Genomic DNA, 22,263 nt, shown 5'->3' on the forward strand with positions numbered 1-22,263 from the left:
TTTGTAAACTCCTTAAACTGACAAAACTGTGTTCATCAGGGGTTCACCACCAAGAAGTCGCAGGAGCTGGTCTTTGCTACAGAACCTCACTACTGTCACCACGCTTCCCTGTGCTGCCACAGGTGCTGCCTCTGTTGGAGATGCTACTGATGTGTCCCTGCTCACCCAGGGGCACAGCAGCAGCCCCCACCGTGTTTGCACACCATCCACACTTCTGCCACTGTGTGGTTCATTCCCAACTCTCGACTCTCTTCTCCATGGAGGGATTATTTATTTCACTGCAGAAAGTCCATCACTGAGGAGAGGAATGAACTGGCTTTCTGGCATGAAGCCACTAAAAAAGAGCTGCTTCCTGTCTTTTGGAACGAAAAACACATGTTTATTTCCTGGTATCTCAATTTTTGGTCCCTGACTACACGGAGTTGTCAGATTTAGCAAATGATAATACATGACAACCCGTTAAATCTGAATATTTGGGACACATTTACATTGCAAATAATGGTTGTTTGCCTGAAATTAAAATATAACTGGATGTTTTGTACTTTATCTGGCAACCCCAGGACTGAAGGAAAGTACTTAAAACTTTCAAGCAGTCAGAACACTTGGAAGGAAGGCTGTGTTACATATGCACACACACAGACACACAAGTGCACAGACACATACACCCTTTCACTCTTTATGAATCTGATTATTTTATTGAAGGCATTAGGGCAATGATTGTTAGTCATCATCCAATAATAATTTTCCTCTTTCTGATAGTAAAAGAAAGTTCAAATTTGTTGGGAATACAGAAATGAGGAAGGGGAGAGGAAGAGGTGCACGTTTCTCAGAATCCCTTGCAGCTAGAAGTTGACCAGATGGCTATGAGTGGGAGTGATGTTTGCAACTTCAGGGTCATGTCCTTAAAGGGAAGGGCATGCTTTACACTGACCGCAACCCAAACATGGTGGGTGGATCTGAGGCAGCCAGGCTAGGATGTAAGATAGAGGCTATACATTAAGTAGGGGAGAACAAAATATAGTACCCTCAACATCACACCAGCCTTGCCTGCTTACCCCCAGATTGCTAAGTGAGAGAACAATGATCTATCTTTGTAAACCACTGTTCCAGCCTAACTGGCATTCTAACTAGCACAGTTATCATTAGCAATTCTCTGGAAGACAGGTTCAATAATTCAGACCCGAAGAGTGCTCTGTAGGAAGCCATGTTTTTATTTGCCACTGACTTTCCTCTTGCTGGTTTCAGAGTAGCAGCAGGGGCAAGATGCTGGTCAAAGACAGGATGAAAAGTGATTTTCCACAGTGAAGGAGAAGAACCCGGGGAGCTTGTTAAAAAGGCAGATCCCTTAGCTCCACCCTCCGGGATGCCAATTTAACAAGTTTGGCAGGAATCAGAAAATCAGCATTTGAATATTCCAAGTCAGTCTGAAGTGGTCAGTCCTCAGGCCGTACTTTGAGAACCCTTGGTCTCTGAGGGAAGTCTTCTACACCCCTGGATTCCTAGGGAATTCTGCAGTGAATTAACTTAGAATGCTTTTTAGTTGCTACAGAAATGCTGTTGATTGTGGTGTTTAGCAATCTAGAAATAGCGCCTTGGAAATGAATACTTGGAAATATTTGATGGGACACTCAATGAGACACAGACATTTGGAAAGTTACGAAGCTTTACTCTAGATGGCCTGTAAATTCCACATACATGCGCTAATTGGGTAGCAAGACATAAACCATTTGGCATCATGATTGAAAAATAAACATTTTAAGGGACAAGAGGGCAAATTTTAAACACTCCACTTTTCACGCTCATTTCTTTAGTTCACAATGTTGACTGAGGAGTTGGGGTAATTATAAGAGGCAATAATGCTGGATAATTACATATTTGCCTGTGTTGACATTGGACATGAAATAGGGGTACTCACTTCATAAGTGAACCCTCATGGATGTCCTTTCCACAGAGAGGCCTCCGGGAATGAAGTTCATATCACAACCAGGCAACAAGCCGGTATAATCATGATGGTAACGGGGGTGGGGGGAACAATTAGGGATGAATTTCCAGCCCAAAGGCATGAGATAGAGACTGGGGAAGGAATAAAAGTGCCAACTCGTGGATGGAGATGTAACTCATTGGTAGAGCAGGTGGTCAGCATGTCTGAGGACCTGGGTTCATTCTCCAACATAAAAAAAAAAAAAAGGTCCAGCCAATTAACAACCCACCACATAAACAGCTAATTTTTTAGGAATATCTGTTTGTGCAAGAATCCTGTGCTAAGGACTTTGTGGGGATGGGGACAGAGCATGGGTCAGAGAGACATTTAACACATCAGAGAGTGCTCCCATAGGCAGTGTGGTCTTGGTGCCAAATCAGGCCTTTAGGAGCTCTGAGGATGCAGAAGTTGGAGAAAGTGGGACCTCAGGAGGAGCTTCTTCAGGTAGGCATTCTTCCAATGTCAGTCAACAAACAGGACCTGTCTTGGTGTTGGGGATACACAGGTGACTCAGACAGAGTGCGTTTCTTTAAGGGGCTCCCATTCTGGTGGAGGGCAGCAGATTGTAAGTGTTATTAAGAATAAGTCAAATTGCAACAATCCCTGATTTAATGATGGTTTGACTTTTGATACCTTTACTTTCTGGTGGTGCAAAAGCGATATACATTCAGTAGACACTTACTTCAATTTTGCATTTTGTTCTCTTCCTGGGCCAGTGATATAGGGTACAACACCTGGTATGGGGTACAACAACCTGCCTGTGATGCTGGCAGTGGTAATGAGACAGATCCCAGTCAGTCACATGATGGTGAAGAGGACACAGCCATACTCTGCAGTGGGCCACGGCATGGAGCGGTGGTGCTTGGTGGGTTAGGTATATGGGATGCATGTTCAACTCAGTTTCAAGTAACGATGGGTTTTATTAGGACTCAACCCCAATGTAAGTTAAGGAATATCTGCATTTGCCTGGAAATACTGGATTTGACAACCAATAATATTAATCATATAGAATTGTTGACGTGTTTTGTTAACCATATATAATCAATCAATAAATTACATGTTTTCTGATACCAATAAGAGCTATGGAGAAACTCTGATAAGACACAGTGGGGGAAGTGAGTGCAGCTGGGTGAGGGCAGGTGGCAGCTGAGGGTGGTCCATGACAGTGGTCCACCGTCTCCGAAGGTGGATGTCTGAGTCCAGGTGGGAAGGAGAAAAGGTGCAGCATGCAGGGGCTGGCAAGAGCAGACGGCAAGCCCACATACCCTGAGGTGGAGGGAGACAGTTCGTTTGAAGGATGGAGAGTAGAAAACCAGTGTGGTGGGAACTGGCAAGGGAGGGGACAATGGTGCAGAGGGGACAGGGCTTTGCGGTCAGGAGAAAGAATTTAGGCTTATTATTATTTTTTCTTCAAAACTTTTATTTATTTATTTGAAGTTGTAGATGGACACAATACTTTCATTCATTTACTTATTTATTTTTATGTGATGCTAAGGATGGAACCCGGTGCCTCCCACATGCTAGGTAAGCGCTCTACCACTGAGCTACCTCCTCAGGCCCAACTTTAGGGTTATTATAATAAGGAAGACTCTCTACCTCTAGAGAGTGTTGGGAGAGGAGTGACGTGACATAATTTGAGTGTTTAAAACAAAACGAATGGAATGAGATGGACATCATTACCCTACGTACGCGTATGAAGACACAAATAGCATGAATATGCTTTGTGTACAACCAGAGATATGGAAAATTGTGCTCTATATGTGTAATATAAGTTGTAATGCATTCTGCGGTCATATATAAAATAAATCAGAATAAAACATAAAAAAAAAAAAGCACCAGAAGCCACTCTGGGTGCCATGAAGGGTGGATACTGGGGTGAAAGCCTGGAGGTAGAGAGCAGCGAGGAGGTGTTTTGCTGGCTTCTCTGTTACACAGGACCTGTAAGGTAAACCTGGACTAGGCTCGGGGGATGGCACCAGGTGAGACCTAGAGCAAGAACATCAAGGTCAGGAGCCCATCTGGCATGTGGGGAAACTGAGGCCATCAGTCCAACAGATGTGACCGGGCCTGGGGAGCGGAGACAAGGAGGGAAGATGGGCAGTGTCCTCTTGCTTTTTGGAGAAAGAACTCTTCAGCCTAGTGTGAGTCTAGTGTGAGGGACTGATGCCCAGAGACGTCCATGGGAACGTGCTCAGTGGAGTTCACAGGGCCTTTCTTGCCTGAGAACAAAGCCCTATGGGTTGGCAGGACACAGGAGGTGCACAGTGGAATGGCATGCTAAGAAGACGCTTGAAATGGGCATCGGCCTCTGCGTGCCGGTGCAGGACCAGGGCTCCCTAAGGTGCACACAATTTCCTCAGGTGGGCTCATCCGTCTTCTCTCTTCACAGAGAACCAAAGTCTGGGGTCACTTCCCAAGGCAGCCAGGCCAGTGAGGGTGCAAGTCGAGGTGAAACCCAGATCTTTTGGCCTCCACAGCCGGACTTTCCAGCCAGTGTAGCACAGTCTCCACCCTGGTCCACTGTGTTCCTGCCTGCTGGTGTTGTCCCAACACTTCCTTCCCTTTCCACACTCCCCTCCCTCCTCCTCACCACCTTCCCAGCCAAGGGTCACTAGCAAAATTTTAAATGTGACTGCAGTCTTCACTTTTAAGTCCAATCCTGAAAAAAAATATATAAATAAAGTGTTTGTCCTTGGGACATATCTGTTCTTCAGGGAGGGGACAGGTGTTGCCCACAACTCCTGGGTTTCACCCATGAGCTCATGAATCTCACAACACAGGGAGTGCTTTTCGTTCCAGAGGGTAGCTGAGTGGCTTATCCAACATTTCAAGCTAATGGGTAGAAAGTATTCTGAGACCCACTTCAAGGAGTCTGGTTCTTTCAGCCTTTGAGCTGCTCTGGGCCATTTGACAAGATGTTCTTCTTCCTTCTTGTTGCCTGAAACACTAGCAACAAATCTAACCCTTCTTGACTTAATCCCATCTGCATCATGCCTTGGTGACTCATGTCTCTGTCCCTCCTGTCCCTTCAGCCTGAGTGTGGGAAATGTTTGTGGCTCCTAATGCCTTCCTACCTGCTGCATCTTCTGGCCTTCAGCTTTTCTGACATGTTCAAGGACAAACCCTTGGGTTGCATCCTGTCCCTGTGAGAACAGGTCTGTAGCTCCATTTCAGAAGGAGCTGCAGCATTCGGAATGACCCCAAATTGAATTGTATAAAATGACAGTCATTTAATGATGCTCATAGGTTTTGTGGGGCAAGAATATGGACAAAGCACAGTGTGGAAGACTTTTCTCTGTATTTATCTGTGTTCTCATCTGGAAAGACTTGAATGACTGGAGGTAACTGGGATGACTAGGAATGGAAATCATCTGTGTTGGTTAGATTTTTTTCATTGATGAGACAAAATACCTGACAAGACCAACTTGGAGGAGGGAAAGGATTTTTTTTTTAATTTTTAATTTTTTTAAAATATATTTTTCATTTGTTCTAATTAGTTGTACATGACAGTAGAATGTATTTTGACATATCGTACATAAATGGAGTATAACTTCTCATTCATCTTGTACATGACGTAGAGTTACACAGGTCATGTATTCAAACATGCATGCAGGGTAATAATGCCTAATTCATTCTACTATCATTCCTACCCAGAAAAAGTTTAATTTGGCTTACAGCTTCAGAGGTTTAGTCTGTGGTCAGTTGATTCCATTCCTCCGGGCCTGAGGTGAAGCAGAACATGATGGTGGAAAGGTGTAGCAGAGGAATTCTGCTCTGCTCATGGCAGCCAGGAAACAGAGAGACAGAAGGGAAGGGGTCCTGGCGATGATGAACTGTGCTCTGTCTGCTCCCAGTGACCCACTTCTAGCCATGCCCCAACTAGCTACAATTACCACCCAGTTAGTCCCTTCTAATTTGGATGAACTGATTAGGTTATAGCTCTTATAATCCAACCATCTCACCTCTGACTATTCCGCATTAACACAGGAGCTTTTGGGTGCCACTTCATATCCAAACCATAATATCATCTGAGATTTTCTTCATTCACGTGTCTGGCACCCAGGCTGGGATCAGCTCAGACTGTTGAGTGACTTACACACAGCCTCTCCATGTGGCTTGGACTTCCTCACAATATGGTCTCAGATAGCCAGACTTCTTACTTGTAGACTTAAGGCTCCCCAAAGCACCCATTTCAGGGAAAAAGATGGAAGCTAATGACCTTTTGTGACCTACCCTCAGACACAGTGTCATTTCTGACATACTCTATTGTTCAAAACAGTCATCCAAGTTTAAGTAGAAGTGACACGTAGACTCTACATTTCAATAGAAGGAGTGTCCAAGAATTTGTGCACATGTTTTAAGCCTGGAATTGAAATGAACGAAAAGTTATAAAACAAAACACCCTAATAATTTTTAACTTCTCAGAAAAGTCTCCAAAGTCTGAAATAGCCAGTTCCTAAATTTTTTTCCACACAAACTTACAACAGAAATGCTCCAAAGAAAATGATTATAGTCTGTTTAAGAGCAACACATACATAGCAAGTGATTTAACAATAAAATAAGCCTGAAATCTCATTGTTTACAGACAACCACTATTAATTTTTTTTTTTTTTTTTTTTGTACTGGGGATTGATCTCAGGGACACTCAACAACTGAACCACATCCTTAGCCCTATTTTGTGTTTTATTTAGAGATAGTGTCTCACTGAGTTGCTTAGCGCCTTGCTTTTGCTGAGGCTGGCTTTGAACTCATGATCCTCCTGCCTCAGCCTCCTGAGTTGCTGGGATTACAGGCATGTGCCACTGTGCCGGCCACTATTTACTTTTGAAAAATATCCTTTCAGGTGTTTTTCCTTGCATATACACATATAAATGTGTGAACAGTTTTACATAAAGGAGATCACAGTATTGAGCGCTTTTGAAATGTACTCTTTGATAATGGCACAGCCATTTTTCCATGTTGCAACAAACTGTTGGTTTCTTACCTATCAGCTCTTGTTCCCTTCTTCCTTCCCAGTTTTAAGCCAGGTCTGCACCTTCCCTTGAGTGGCTACTGGTTTCCAGAAGGAAATTCTACCTCCAATCTCTAGGGTAAAATAGAATCTGCCTTAGCTAAAATAGCAATCCCTTCCTGTGGCCAGTGACAGGGTTATGACAGGATAGGATATAATTCTGGCTGAAGTGATGGCAAGATTGATGGTGGGTTGGGGGAAGAAATTTCCTTGATGATAGGAGATAGTCTGGAACAGTCTCTCCTACCATGCATAGTCTTTCCTGCATGTGAAGCTAGAACCCTAGCAGCTTTAGGCAGTGTGGGGTTGGGGGGGTGGAATTTTCAGGTAATAAATTACTTTCTTTTAAACTTAAATGGATTGAACTTCATTTTCTGTCACTTATAGTCAAAAGTATTCTAACCCATACATGTCCACAAGTCAAATTCTACAGAATTGCTTTTAAAGACTGCCTCTTTCTTGTATGTGCATACCATCACTAACTCTGCAAAATTCCTGTTTGACATTTAGGCTAGTTTCTATTTTTTCCATAATAAACAACATAGATGGAATATCTGTACTTTGACTAATTCAAATTTCAGTCACTGCTTGTTGTATACTACACTAGAGCTCTTGTATATCCACTACCTAGATTTCTCTAATGCTGCTATTTTTCATAGCCACACTCTACTTACTAAAAGCAACAACTTAGCATAGGTAATAATAATAAGTAATAATAATAACTAAACTAGACTTTTGGATTTAACCAGTTTTTCTATAATTTTCCTTTTCTATTTGGGGAAATAAACAAGAGTACCATTTTATATTAGACTTGGCTGTCCTCCCCCACCCCACCCTGCATTGAACCTAGGCGAACTCTACCACTGAGTCACATCCCCAATCCTTTTATTTATTTATTTATTTATTTATTTATTTAATCTTGAGACAGGGTCTCACTAAATTGCCTCAGCCTCCAAGCCCTTGGGATTACAGGTGTACATCACTATAATGGGGCTGTGGGCCTTGCTGGGTTTTAACAGACTTGAAGCCATTTACTTGGAGGGATGAGCTGAACACACTTTTGCTGGAAAAAAACATTCAGAGCTAACATTCTTTGAGGGTTGATGATACACCATCCTCACAACCCTGTAGAGTAGGTATTCCTGACCTCATTTTACAGATGGTGAAACTGAGATTCAGAGAAGTTGAGGAGCCTGATCAAGATGACTCAGCGGCTGTTCGTTTCATGCTGAGCTGCCATTCCCAGAGGTTGTCCTGCCCTGGCCCTCACCCCAGAGCCAGTCCTCCACGTGTGGCCCTGTTGGGAGAAGGGGTCCTAGAGCAGGGACCCCCTTGCCTGTGGGCATAGTTAACTCTGGCCAAAATGGAGCACTTGCTGCCCAACTCCTTCACTCCCGGTTTCCTCCTGGCTTGGGCAAGGGCCCTCCACTCCCGCTTCTCCACCCCACCCCCACCCCTGCCTACCCACTCTGGCTCTCCAGGCAGTTGCTGCTTGTCAATCTCATCAACTGGGAGCTTGGCCACAATGCAAAGGCGCCTCCTGGTGTTTGCATTTGAATAGGGACCTGAGCCCACAGTCAAACAATGAGGCTCGTGGTGGGAGTGGGGCGCATTGGGGCTGAGCAAATTCCTGTGGTTTTCTGCATGCCACCAGGAAGGCAGCTCTCTTCCGCGCCCTGTCCGAAGGCTTATTCTCCACGTGAAATAACACAGACAGCAGGCGCCCTTCTCCTGCTTATTCAGCTTACTCATCTTCTGGAAGTGCCCCTACTCCTGGGGACAGGAAAGTGACTGCCTTCCAGCCAGGCCCCCCTGCAGCACCACCTGGAGTCTTCTTGCTTTCCTACCCGGGAGAACTGTCCACTGCTCAGAGCGAAGCGGGTGACCAGGACCAGAGCTTGCTCTCAGAGCTCCACATCATGGACACCCACTGCGTGTCTGGCACCATCCAAAACCTCGCAGGCTTGCAGCGGGAGAGTCACGTGTCACTTTCTGTGGTGGGGAAGCAGAGGCTTTGAGTAACCCAGCTGGTAAATGACAGAGCGAGGACTGAACCTCAACCTGGCTGGCTCCACAGCCCGATCCTCCCACTATGCCAAATCCTGTCACAATGATTCTTCTGGAAACAGGGCCACTGCCAAAATCAGCCTCGGGTTCTGGGTGCTGGGAGCGCCCCGTGATGTCCTGGTCCAGAGGACCAGGCTGATGACAAAGCCCCTTTCTAAAGCCTGAAGGCGGAAGGAGGCTCTTTTCCTGGCAGGCAGGAGGGCTGTGGCAAGGGCTGCATCCTGTCTGGGAGAAGTCACTTCCGCATTCAGGTGACACAGCTGAAGGACACTGATAGCGACCTGCCCCTCTATTTATCCGGGAGTTCACTGGGGTTATGGAGCAGTTTTAATCCTTTTATTGACAGTAGGAGGGTTCAGTGAAACTGCCTCGGTTCAACCACAGGTCCACTCAGGGCTCACACAGAAACCAGCGCTGGGGATCATCTGCACATCCAGGGCCACAGTCTGGGGCGACTCATCTCAAGAGTCACTGATGAGACACCCACATCTTTCTTGGTAGTGAGTGGCTTTGGGTGGCTGGATGGGCACCACAACCAAGGAGTCTGAGTGAGAACAGCTAACAGGTACTGAGCTCTCACCACGCACCAAGCCCTTCCCATGCATGAGCCTGTTAATCCTTGAACTAAACAACAGTGAGTAGGCACATCATCGCCACTTGATAGATGAAGAACCCAAAGCACAGTTTAAGAATCACGTGAATGATGGGGTTCAAGACCCCAAAATAGGGCACCTTGATATACTGAATGTTTCCAGCTGAAGGAATTTGAGGAAGTAGTAGAAACAGTTCAGGTCACACTGCCCTGAAGTGGCAGGGATGGGAGCTAAACACAGGCAGTGTGACTCCAGAGTTACTGTGTTGGCACATAAGCGACATGGGAGAGATCTGGAGGGACATGGACTAAAAGGGGCTGTCTATAGGTGATTTCTTTTTTCTTTTCCATTTATCTGTCCTTCCCAATTTTCTGTAATACATGTACTCGGGCAGCAAAACAAGAAGAAGATTTATACCAGAATAAAAGGAAAGGTCCTTAGCAGGTGCATGGGACAATGAGCAGGGTCCTGTCCTGGGCGTGTTCACAGAAAATCAGTTTGGAAAGACTACCGTGGCTCAGATGGGCAGATGGCAGACAAAACCACTGGTGGAAAATGAGGGGGCTGGGGATGTAGTTCAGAGGCAAAGTGCTTGCCTAGCATGTGCCAAGCTCTGGGTTCAATCCCCAGTACTGGGGGATGGGGGTGGGGAGAAGAATATGCTTTTGAACTTACTTTTGTATTTATTCAATTATTCAACTATCCATTCATTCCTTTAAAGAAGCATGGAATTCCTGTTCTGTCTAGGCATTGTGGTAGGCAGTGGGGATACAATTATCCCTAGGACACGGTCCCTAGCCTCCAGGGATTGTAGTCTGGAAGCAGGGTTGGAGAAAGTCATGTTTTCAACTAAGCACCCAGTAACTTGCTAAGGCATGGAAGAATTTGCAAGCCTGGCTCCTCCACCCAGTTGTGAACCCTGGAGGGCAGGGTCTGGTATAAGTACCTGTCACATACCTCAACCAACCGTTTATCACTCATGCACTTATGCATTACCACATGGTGGCTGAACATTTATAGGGTGTGCAGCAGAAGAAGAGCCCAAGTGGTTATGTCTCCAGGTTATGGGAGGCAAAGGAGAGGATGGTTGTAAAAGTCTCCATAGACTCTTTTCTCAAAAATTTTTTAGTTGTATGTGGACACAATATCTTTATCTTTATTTTATTTATTTATTTATTTATTTTTATGTGGTGCTGAGGATCAAACCCATGGCCTCATGCATGCGAGGCAAGTGCTCCACTACTGAGCCACGGCCCCAGTCCTTCATTAGATTCTTGAGCAAAGGCTTCAGAGTTGGGAAAGTTTCCACCAGGTGAAGGTCGAGGGGACAGTAAAGGGAACAGCATATGAAAAACAATGGCAGTTTGACATTGCCTAGTGTGTCTGAGAGACTGCCAACAGTTCAGTAAGACAGGACTCCAGTGCAGACAAGTTACAAGGAGTCAAAGGGGGGATAGGACCAGGGCATGAGAAAACATTCTGTCTTTCTCTCTGTCCTCCCTTTTCTGTTTAATGACCCCTGCGCTTCTCTTTTGGGGTAGGGTAGGCACGTACTGTGTACCATGTCCTAAGCTAAGTTCTTTGCTGCCTTTAATCCTTCCAGATGAGGAAACTGAGGCTCAGAGTAGTTAAGTATCACCCACACTGTAAGTGACAGAGGTGAGGTTTGGACTGAAGTGCATTCAAGTCCAAAAGTGTCACTCCCCCCTCCCTTTTTATGGTGCTAGGGATTGAATTCAGGGCCTCATGCAGGCTAAGCAGGCTCTCTACCACTGAACGACACCCCTATCCCCTACACGCTGTCTGCCCCAAGACTTATTCTCTTGAATTTAAAACCCATATGACCACTCAGCTCAGACACACCAGGGTGACATCCCCCCTTAATTCAAGACCCCTCTCCCCTTTAGTTCTTGAAAAATGGCCTATTTAGAGGAGGCCAGACAGAATGATTCAACATGGACTCATGCTTTTATCTTTGCAAAGTGCTTTCATGTACCAAGTCTCATTTGATTCCTATCATGATGCTGAGTGGTGGTCATCCTCCCCCAATTTCGTGAGGAGCAGGGAATCTCAGAGAGGCTCATTGGCAGATTTGAGAAGTTCAGGATTAGATACATTCAAAAGCATAGAAAAGGTAGCCTATGTGAAAACCAAACATGGAAACAAAAAGGAGCCCTGAGATGGTTTCTGGGCGCACAGGGGCGGCCTGGGCCTGCCTCTTATACGCAGGAGACCCTTTGCGTGCGTGCGGAGGTTTGCAGCTGGAGTAGCCGGAGGGCCCAGTCCAAGTGGCTGAGCTAATCCCTTCCTCTGCCTTCTGCCTGCTTCCTCCGTCACCTTGGGGCCCCTCCTGAGGGGACATCTGTGGATTCTCCCCGGAGTCCCTCATTTAGCTCCCAAGACCCAGCACAAGCCTGGGTGCGGAATGTTGGTGCAATTTTGACAAGATGCTCACAGAGGTTCAGTGACTAGTTTTAATTAGGCCATCTTTGTTTACGTTTGATGTTTATCAGCTAATTGGCATGGCAAGGTGTGAGTCACACAGCTTTCCCCTGGCATGGAATCAGTTTGTCAGAGAAAAAGCCAGGAGAACAAATGATCCCAATTATGAGAGAACCCACCGGGCTAATTATCGTCCCACTAAGGACAGAACCTCCCCCCTCCTGCTGCTCCTGCTGTGGCTGCATGGCTGCAAGGAGTGCCCTGGGATCCCCACCCCTCTCTCCAGCCCCAGAAACCCAGAAACCTGGGATCTGGGACCAGCTGACTGCCCCAAGACTTATTCTCTTGAATTTAAAACCCATATGACCACTCAGCTCAGACACACCAGGGTGACATTTCCCCCTTAATTCGAGACCCCTCTCCCCTTTAGTTCTTGAAAAATGGCTTATTTAGAGTACTTTTCTTATGTGCCAGGCCCTGTTAGAACCACTTTATAATTATTTCCCCCAGTAACACAGACAGGGCCAAGGTCAAGCAGAACTGAACTTGAATGCCTACGATCTAGTACTACAGCTCCTGCTCTGGACCACCAGCTGCCAGGGCCAATCGGGATTCTTCAGGCAAATTTCTGAGCCACTCTCCCTCTCACTACACAGGTCCAGCTGCCTTCTAGAACAGGGCTGTCCAGAACTTTCTGCAATGATGGAAATGATCTACCACCCTGCACTATGCAGTAAGCCACTAGCCACGTGTGGCTATTGAACATATCGAATGTAGCAAGTGGGATTGAGGCAATGAACTTTTCATTTCATCTTCATTTTCATTGGAAGAGCTAGTGGCTACCTCGTTGAACAACGTGGTTCTAGCTGGTCAGCTCTTCATCCTCTGTGCAGCAGTTCCCTGGTCAGCCCGCGTGAGCGTCTTTTCTGCAGCCTCCTGGCTTCCTGGTTGGCTTTCTTGGTACAGCGTTGGACTCTTGGACTTCTGCATCCTCCCCCTGCACGTTGCCTAAGCCCCCTCCGGGCCAAGGGGCGAGGGGCTTAGGGACTCGTGCGGAGGAATGCAGTTTGGCTGCCCTTGAGTTGAATGATGATCGTGGACCTTTGGAATGTCCACAAAGCCCCCGCGCTCTCGGCCTCCCCTGTCTCTCTCCTTCGCCGGGGTAACAGATGGCCCTGGCTTTCACCAGCCGGGCCTGAGCACATTGTCACTCCCAGCTGAAAGTGAAATATTCAGTGGCATTTAAATTAAATAGACTCTAATGCTTCAGTAATATTAATTACGTTTTCATTCATCCCTGGCCTAATAAATCAATGCGTAAAGAGGGGATGCTCGGGGCGGCTGGCAGCCGAGTGGGGCCACTGGGCCTTTGTGTGAGCCCGCACACAATGCCCCCATTCTTCGCGGGCCGCGCTTGCCCCTGCAAACATCTGTGCTCAGCCCCTCTTGAGGAGGAGCCAAAGTGGTAACATTTACACTCTGCTCGCCCAATTTGTCCCTGCACCAGGGCCTGAGTCAACGGGAAATGGGAAGGCCACACTGAGAACTGCATTCTGAGCTGGGGTGCGGGGTGGTGGTGTTTGGAGCTGGGGGGGCTGCAAAATTTCTGGGGCAGGGGAGGGGGTTAGGCAATGCATGGCGATAGGATCTCTCTTCCCCCTGCAGGATTTGTTAGATCAGACTTAGCCTATAGGAGGGCTAAGGAGGACAGCAAGGAAGGGTGAAGGACGGGAAGGAAGGAGGGAGGAAGAAAGGAAAGGCAAGGAGGCTAGCAAGTTACCACTGAATGAGAGCTATCCATGCGCTAAGCACCTCGTGGGCTTTCTCACGTTCCTTCTCTACAACAGTCTGTAACATGAGAGAGTAACTCTTGGAGGTGCCTTTTTACATGAGGAATTTATTTGGTGGCTCCCCAGCCCCTGTCTGACTCCGAAGTCCACGTTTCCCATCTCTAAGTTCCACTTCCATCAGAAGAAAATTTGGAAGAAAGGAAGGGGTCTCTACGCTGTGGTTTAGGTCGAGGGCAAGGGGCCAGTGTTTGAGGAATTTAGGACGTTCCCCTTGGTTTCGGATGTTCTTTGCCTTTCGGGAGGTCTGTCCCCATCTAGCATTGCCCCCACCCCTGCTCTGGGCTATACATATGTAAAAGAAGCCAATAAAACAGTCCAGAGAGCCTGCCCTCCTAAATCTTCAGGAGACAAAACCTCCCACTTGTGACGCTTCAAAGCTGCCCAGAGCTACCAGTTCACCCCCAGAAGTCCCGACTCAATGCCTCTGATTGGAAAATAAATAGCCTTGCTCATAAAAACCACAGGCCAATTGTTAGCTGGGGAATGGGAAAACGTTGTGTACACCAGTGTGAGCGAGCCCCAGAGCCTGGCTCCTCCAGGGAGGCGGCCCCTCTCCAGGAGATGCCCTGGGAAGGGGGAGGCCACCGGTGGAAATGGCTCCTTGGAAAGATTTCAAAATAGCTAATGTCCAAAAAAATTTTTTGGGGGGGCAATACTAGGGATTTGAACCCAGGGCATCACATATGCTAGGCAATTGTTCTCCAGTAGAGTTACAGTCCCAGCTCTTTTAAATTGCTGAGGCTGGCCTCGAACTTGCCATCCTCCTGCCTTAACCTACCAAGTTGCTAGGATTTACAGATACAGGCCACTGTGCCTGGTGTGAATGCTCAATTCTAGAATAAATCAAATTGGAAGAACTAGAAATACAAGTAAGTCAAGAAAGAGAAACATCTTCTGAACCCCTCCACCTAGAGTAAGCACTTAGGGGCTCCACACTACTAATTAGCAAAAATAGGGGCATTAGATGCAAACTGCATTACAACTTGTTTTTGCGGGGAGGGGGGAGATACTGGGGATTGAACTCAAGGGAACTCTACCACTGAGTCACATCTCCAGCTCTATTTTGTATTTTATTTAGAGACAGAGTCTCACTGAGTTGCATAGTGCCTCACTTTTGCTGAGGCTGCTTTGAACTTGCCATCTTCCTGTCTCAGCTTCCCGAGCCACTGGAACTACAGGCAAGTGCCACAGCGCTCAGTGTAACTTGCTTTTATTCTTTCTTTAACATGGCTCAAAAATATTTCAATGGTGTTTTATGTGTTTTTCCAACATAATACTTTGAATATGAAGTTTTGCAATTATGGTTGAAACATAGTATGCTTATTTAATCAATCCCCAACTGGTGGACATTTGGGTTGCTTCTTCCCTCTCTTCCCAAATAATGCTATGATGAATTTCTTTGTATTAAATTGTGCTGCATGCACATTTCCAACTGTTCTATAGAATAAATTATCTAAGAGAAATTGCTAGGTCAAAGTGAATACACTTGCACATTTTGAAGGAAGAAATCCCGAGTATTCTTTATGACCTTCAAAAATTATTTTGGAAAGCTGTGTTTTTCAACCCCAGACCCCATTGCCACCCCATGTGAATATCCTCCCCCTCCATCATCTAAGCCTGATACTTGAGGTTGGTTTGATTGTACAAACCCAAGTTTGGCACCAGCTTTCTGGTGCTCTTGTTGGTAAATTATTGCTCTGCACTCGCAGTTTTAGGGACTTAACTCAGGAAAGAGCTGACCTCATTAGTGCCCCACAGAAAGCAATTGAGTGCCTAGCCTGTGGTTTCTGGAGTCAACCCAGATTCAACACCAGCTCTGAATCTGGCTGTGTGCCCTAAAGGAAATCACCCAACCTCTCTGAATCTGTTTCATCACCTGCAAACTACCTTATTGCAGTGAAGATTAAACATAAATAAAATACTTATATACAGGGTATATATTCAGGAAACATTTGCTACTCTACTGTTATCATGTTGGTCACCAATGTGCTATTAATCAACTTTGCAGTTGTTTAGGGCTTAGGCTTTTCTTAGAGGCTTCAAGAGAAACCACCAATTGCCTCCTATTTAAACCTGCCTACATCATAGAAAAGATGATTTAATTTAATCCAATGTCGATCAAGGTCCTGCCACAAGTTTTGCACTGTGTTATGCACTATAGAGGAAGCAGAGACACCTGTGCTCCCATGAGTCTATTGGCTAACGGGGAAGGTAGAAATGTGCATCCATGACTTATATCCAAAATAGTGGGTTCCTGGCTGTATGATGTGAGGCGCAACAGTGCCTGCATCTCAAGCCATATCTGATGGAAGTGGAACTCAGGGAAGTCCAATGGCCTGTCCAAAGTCACACAGTTGTTAAGGTAGGGAGCTGGGATTAGACTCTAGGACTGTCTGATTTAAAAAATGCATTTTCCCCTCCAGATACGAGGCCAAACTCACTCTACTAAGGTCTAATAGAACTTGCTTTGAGCCTATAGTCCTAGTGACATAGGAGCTTGAGGCAGGAGGATCCTAAGTCCAAGGTCATTCTCCACGACTTAGTGAGAACTTGTCTCAGAATAAAAGTAAAAGGACTGGAGATGTGGCTTAGTGGTAGAGCACCGCTTGCTCCGATCCCCAGTACTGGGGGGAGAGGGGAAAATTTTTGCTTTGATGACAGATTAGTTCTATATTTGTGTTGTCTAACATGATGGCCATTAGCTACATGTGCCTCCTTGAAATGTGGCAATTGTGAGAAACTGAGTCTTAAATTTTAGACAGTATAAGTTTAGGCAGAGGAAACTAATTTGAAGAGAAGGGATAATGTTGAAGATAAAAGTTTTCAACGTCTAGGAAAGTGCGAGAATTTAAAAAAATAAAAAGTGAAAAGAAAAGCAGTCTCTAATTTGAAAGAATCTGCTAATGATAATAAAAAAGGGTTTCATGGAGGCCAAATATTTTTCCACCCTTGGAGCCACGCATACATTCGGTTGATGTGCTCTGACCATGCCATCTTTGTGGCTCTTTGTCAAATAGTTTGGGGCCAAGCCAAAGCCCACGGGGAGGGCTCGCTTTGGCAACTGCATTCTCCCTTCTTCTCTGTTTTGTATTTGGCCTTAAACCGAGTAACTGTCTCATGCTGAAACCACCACACGTATCTAATTCCCATTTTGTTCTCTGTCAGATTCAGGCAGAGAGCTGATAGAATAGCTGACACTTTCAGGTCAGAGAAAACTTCCTATCTGTACTTTTTAATGGTTGGAGCTGTGCAAAGACACACTAGGCAGCCTGGGGGGGGGGAGGTGAGTCTCCCATCAGGAGAAGTGTTCAAGCCCAGGCTGAACAATCACGGTATGTTGTATCAAGGTTGCAAATGTCAGAGGCGAGAGGAGACATCCTTGTAATAAATGACCCTTGATGTGATTTCTAATTCCCAAAGTCAAAGTCTTTGTAAGGCAGGCACATTTTGTCCTGTAAAAATCCTTCTCCCGCTCATACCTCCTAGTCAGGGTTGGACTGGGGACTTCCTGAGGTCAAGGCTGTGTCACATTCGCCACCCCCTCCCCATGTCATTAAGCATAATGTATGGCATATGGGAGGTGTTGGATAGATGCTAGTTGTTGCAACTGAGAGATCATTTAGGACTTGATGATATCACCTAAATCAAAATGTGATCTAGGAGCAGGACACAGTGGCACCTGCCTGTAATCCCAGCGGCTCAGGAGGCTGAGTCAGGAGGATGGAGGGTTCAAAGCCAACCTCAGCAATTTAGCTAGGCCCTAAGCAACTCAGTGAGATCCTGTCTCTAAATAAAAGAGATTGTGAGGCTGTGGCTCAGTGGTAGAGCTCTTGCCTAGCATAAAGAAGGTCCTTTGGGGCTTAGCGATAGAACGCTCGTCTAGCACGTGCGAGGCCCTGGGTTCGATCCTCAGCACCACATAAAAATAAATAAATAAAATAAAGGTATTGTGTCCAACTACTTCTAAAAAATAAATATTTTTTTTAAGAAAAAAGAAGGTCCTGAATTCAATCCTCAGCAATACAACACAAAAATGAATAAAATGCAGTCTTCATTTGCTTTGATTAGAGTAGATGCACTAAGTAAAGTAAATACAATTTGGGTTTGATCTCCATAGGGACCAAACATCATCTTCCATACATCTATGAAGCAGGGAGGGAACTCATAATTGCACCCTGTCTTCTAAGCGCTGGGTATTAATGGCAAGTACATTTGCATACATTTTGCAGAACAACTCCCCAAACAACCCTGGAAGAATTAGTATCCCCATTTTAGAGATAAGGAAGCCAAGGTTTTACAAAGAAATAATCCAAAATTACAAGTATAGTATGGGATTGATATAGCAGCAACAGCCTTCAGTTCTAGCCTTAAACTGGCTTATGGAACAGATGGATTAAAACGTACAAAGGAGAGATCACTGGTGGGAAGGACATCTTGGGTGATGTTATATTGGCAAGGCAGGAAGATAATTTCTGTCTCTGTCAGAGAAACCACCAGGTCCTAGTAGACTGGAATGACTCAGGACTATTGTAGATAGCATCACCACTTCATCTCCCAATTCATCCTCCTGATTCTTAGAAGTTCTCACCTACAAATGGAAACTCATAAGATTGGATTCTTTCAGTTTCTAAGGAATCACTTCGAATGCAAGAATTTTTTTGTCTCAGCTGTCTCCCGGGTCAATTTGAAAGCCCACTCAATGTCTAATGATCAGAACCCTTTCTGTTGCAAGCAGCAAAAACTCAATAGGTAAGTGGTTTTATTGCAAAAATGGAACATGAAACTAAAAAGGTAAGGCTTCAGGTATGACTGTCTACAGGTGCTCAAATGATGGTATTCAAAATGTCTCACCTCTCTTTTTTACTCCTCTTTCCCCTGTCAGGGATGGTTGTCAGTGGCTCCAGATTTACTTTTGAGCATCTTTACTAAAAGAGAGTACATCTAAAGAAAAGTAGCACAATAAAGTGATGTTGAAACCATGAGCTACCTCAAGCTATAGGTTTGTGCTGTGTCTGACAGATGTCAAACACAGCTGTGTTTCCCTTGAAATTTTAAAATACCCTCTGTGGCACCCCAGGGTGCACCATCATACAGGTGGGGAGAGAGGGTTGTGGGTTATCTTCTCCCCTTGCCTGACCTGCAGCTTCTCTCCCTTCTTTTTCCTGTTTGTAGAGTAGTGATTTGAACCCTATCCTCAGCTTTCACAATCACCTTCAGCAGATTATTTATGCTTTCTAAACTTGGGTGTCCTCATTGGTAAATGGAGATGATAACACCTACCTTATAGGGTTATTGTGAGGATTAAATGAGATCCTGTATTTAATGTGCTGAGCCACCGGTTGTAGCTGGGCTTTTCCTTCTCTTATTATTATAATTATTATATTACTATATTATTATAATAGTTGAAGTGAGTAAATTAGTTAGCATTAGGTTAACTAATGACAGAAATAACAGACCCCGCTCCCCAAAGTAGTGTAAACACAATAGAAGTTTATTTCTCTCTTATGCAAAAATCTAGAAAGGAGATCCAGGGCTGGTATGGTATTACCTAGTATCAGGGATCCAGGCTCTATCTATTTTATTATCTACTATGCACAGCTCCTTTATCAAGGTCACTTCATGGCCCAAGAGGGCTGCTCTAGCTCTAGCTATCATGTCCGATGCTAGCCAGAACGAAGCAGGAAAGGGGAGAAGTTCATGTTCCTTTTTTCTCTGGAAGGTGCATACCCTGGTCCTACATAACTCTGATTGCCAGAATTTAAATCGCACCCAACTCTGAGGGAAATGAAAAAATGTTGTGTTATTCTGGGGGCCATGGTGCCCAGCTAAAAGTCCTGTTCCTGTGGAGGAAGGGTAGGCTCTGCTATATAGCAGGGCTGTGGGAAAGGACCCTAGTAGCTAGGCTCACCCTGGATGACGGAGCTCAGAGAAAACCATGCGTTTGCTTCAAGGGAAATATCATGTATCTTTTGCCACCTGAGGAATGTAAAATCAACTCCAGAATTTTTAAGAAAGCTAGAAGTTAAAGCCCTAGTCTGAAGCTCTCTTCCCTGAGCCAAGGAGCTTAGCTCAGTCTTTCTTCTCTGACTGCCAGCCAGGGCTGGGGAGAGGCAGAGCACTGGCCCCAGGCAAACTTGGTTTGAGGCCAAATTCCAAGACTCTTGGGGCTGACTGGCAGCCACTCTGTCTGAGCAACCTGGGGGATCCTGAGAAAAGAATAAACATCCGAATCCCAGAACAGAATCGGCAGTGGTGATGCTCCTGCAGCCGGGTTCTGGCTGGGAGGCCGCGCAGTGGGGAGGATGAGGTCATGGTGGGGGAGGACTCTGGAGTCTGCCCTGAGCCAGAGCAAAGCCAGCATTCAGGGCCCGGACCCGCATCTGCCACCGAGCTGCTCTGCGATGGCAGAGGAGCCTGGGCGGATTTGGGCTTCAGTCCCTGCAGTTGGAAGATGGAAACCACAGCAGCAGCAGCTGGGTTTAGGAATGTGTGGGAAGGGAATGGAGTTCTTAAAGAAAAAGGGGTTTGGTTGCTGGGGGTTTGGGCGGAGGGAGGGATGAATGGGTGGAATACAGGATTTTTAGGGCGGGAACACTATTTGGTGTACAGTAATGGTGGATATATGTCACCACATATTGCCCAAATCCCTAGAAAGTGCCACACTAATATAATCATTGGGTTGACACTGATGTGTCAGCACGGGTTATTCAGGGGTGGGAGAGGTACCACTCTGGTGGGGGGTATTGATGGTGGATGTATTTCTGCCTTGATTTTGCTGTGAACTTAAAACTAAAAAATAAAGTCTATAGAAGGAAGGAAGGGAGGGAGGGAGGGAGGGAGGGGGCAAAGATATTGACTTTGGGAGTAATATTGCCAACTTGGGGCTGAGGAAACAGTTACTGAATAGCTGTTGAAAAGAAATCAAGCATGCTTATTTATCAGACGATCCAAAAGCTAACTATAGGGTTATAAAGACAAAGTAATCTGACACTAGGTAAATAGTGGCTATTTATCAAGGTAAATGTAGTAAAAGAGGTTAAGGAGACCCCAAAACAACCAGCTAGCAGAAATGCTCACATCTTGAGGTTGAGTGGTCCATTGGATGGGGATGGTAGTTTAAATTAGAACTTGGAGGCAAGCAATAAATAAGACATATTGCCGTTGCTTTATCTACCTCTTACTGGTATGCTTTTAGGTTATTCCATGATCTTTCAGAATTTGGGAGGTACAGTTACATTTTGATGATCTGCACGTGCTCTCATTCAGCAAAGTTTCCTGCTCTTTGGTGAAAATAAGGATTATCTATTGCCCCGAGGACAATGCAGCAAGGAGACCTATACCCAGGGTTGCTATGAATAAAATGTTTGTGTGAGTCCATAGCAACACAGTCCAGCAGAACTGACTGTGATGATGATCCATATTAGATTTGTACTATCCAACATGGCAGCCACATGTGGCTATTGAGAACCTGACGTGACTAGAGCAGTTGAAAAACTATATATATATATGTATATTTGGTACCAGGGATTGAACTCAGGGGCACTTAACCACCAAACCACATCCCCAGCCCTTTTTAATATTTTATTTGGAAATAAGGTCTCAATGAGTTGCTTAGGGCCTCGTTAAGTTGCTGAGGCTGGTTTTGAACTTTTTATCCTCCTGTCTCAGCCTCCCATGCACGCCACTGGGATTATAGGCATGTGCCACCACGCCCAGTTGAAAATAATAATAAATCTAATGGACAAATTTTTAAAAAATATTTTTTAGTTGTAGATGGATACAATACCTTTGTTTTATTTATTTATATTTTATGTGGTGCTGAGGATTGAACCCAGTACCTCACAGGCACCAGGCAAGCGCTCTACCACTGAGCCACAACCCTAGGAGAATGGACAAATTTAAATATCTGCATGTGGCTAGTGGCTGCTCTATTGGACAGCATGGGTCTAGGGTCATATTGTTCAGTAATTCTTTCCTATTTACCTTAGGGTCTCTGTGTGCATGGGATGGGTCAGTGGTGCATGCATAGATAAAATTATGTGCAGAATTTCCCTTGGATTTAAGACTTATTCCACAAACACCTAAGGCCCCAAATGATGAAACATCTTATCACGTGCAGAAAACCTTTTGTTATATTTATATTTATTTTGAAGTACTAGGGATTGAACCCATGGGCACTTTACCACTGAGCTACAACCCCAGCCCTTTTTATTTTATTTTTTTTAATTTTGAAATAGGGTCTTGCTAAATTGCCAAGACTGGCCTCAAACTTGTGTTCCTCCTGTTGCAGCCTCCTGAGTTGCTGGTATTATAGGCATG

This window comes from Callospermophilus lateralis, chromosome 2, assembly GCF_048772815.1.
Source record: "Callospermophilus lateralis isolate mCalLat2 chromosome 2, mCalLat2.hap1, whole genome shotgun sequence".
NCBI lineage: Eukaryota > Metazoa > Chordata > Mammalia > Rodentia > Sciuridae > Callospermophilus > Callospermophilus lateralis.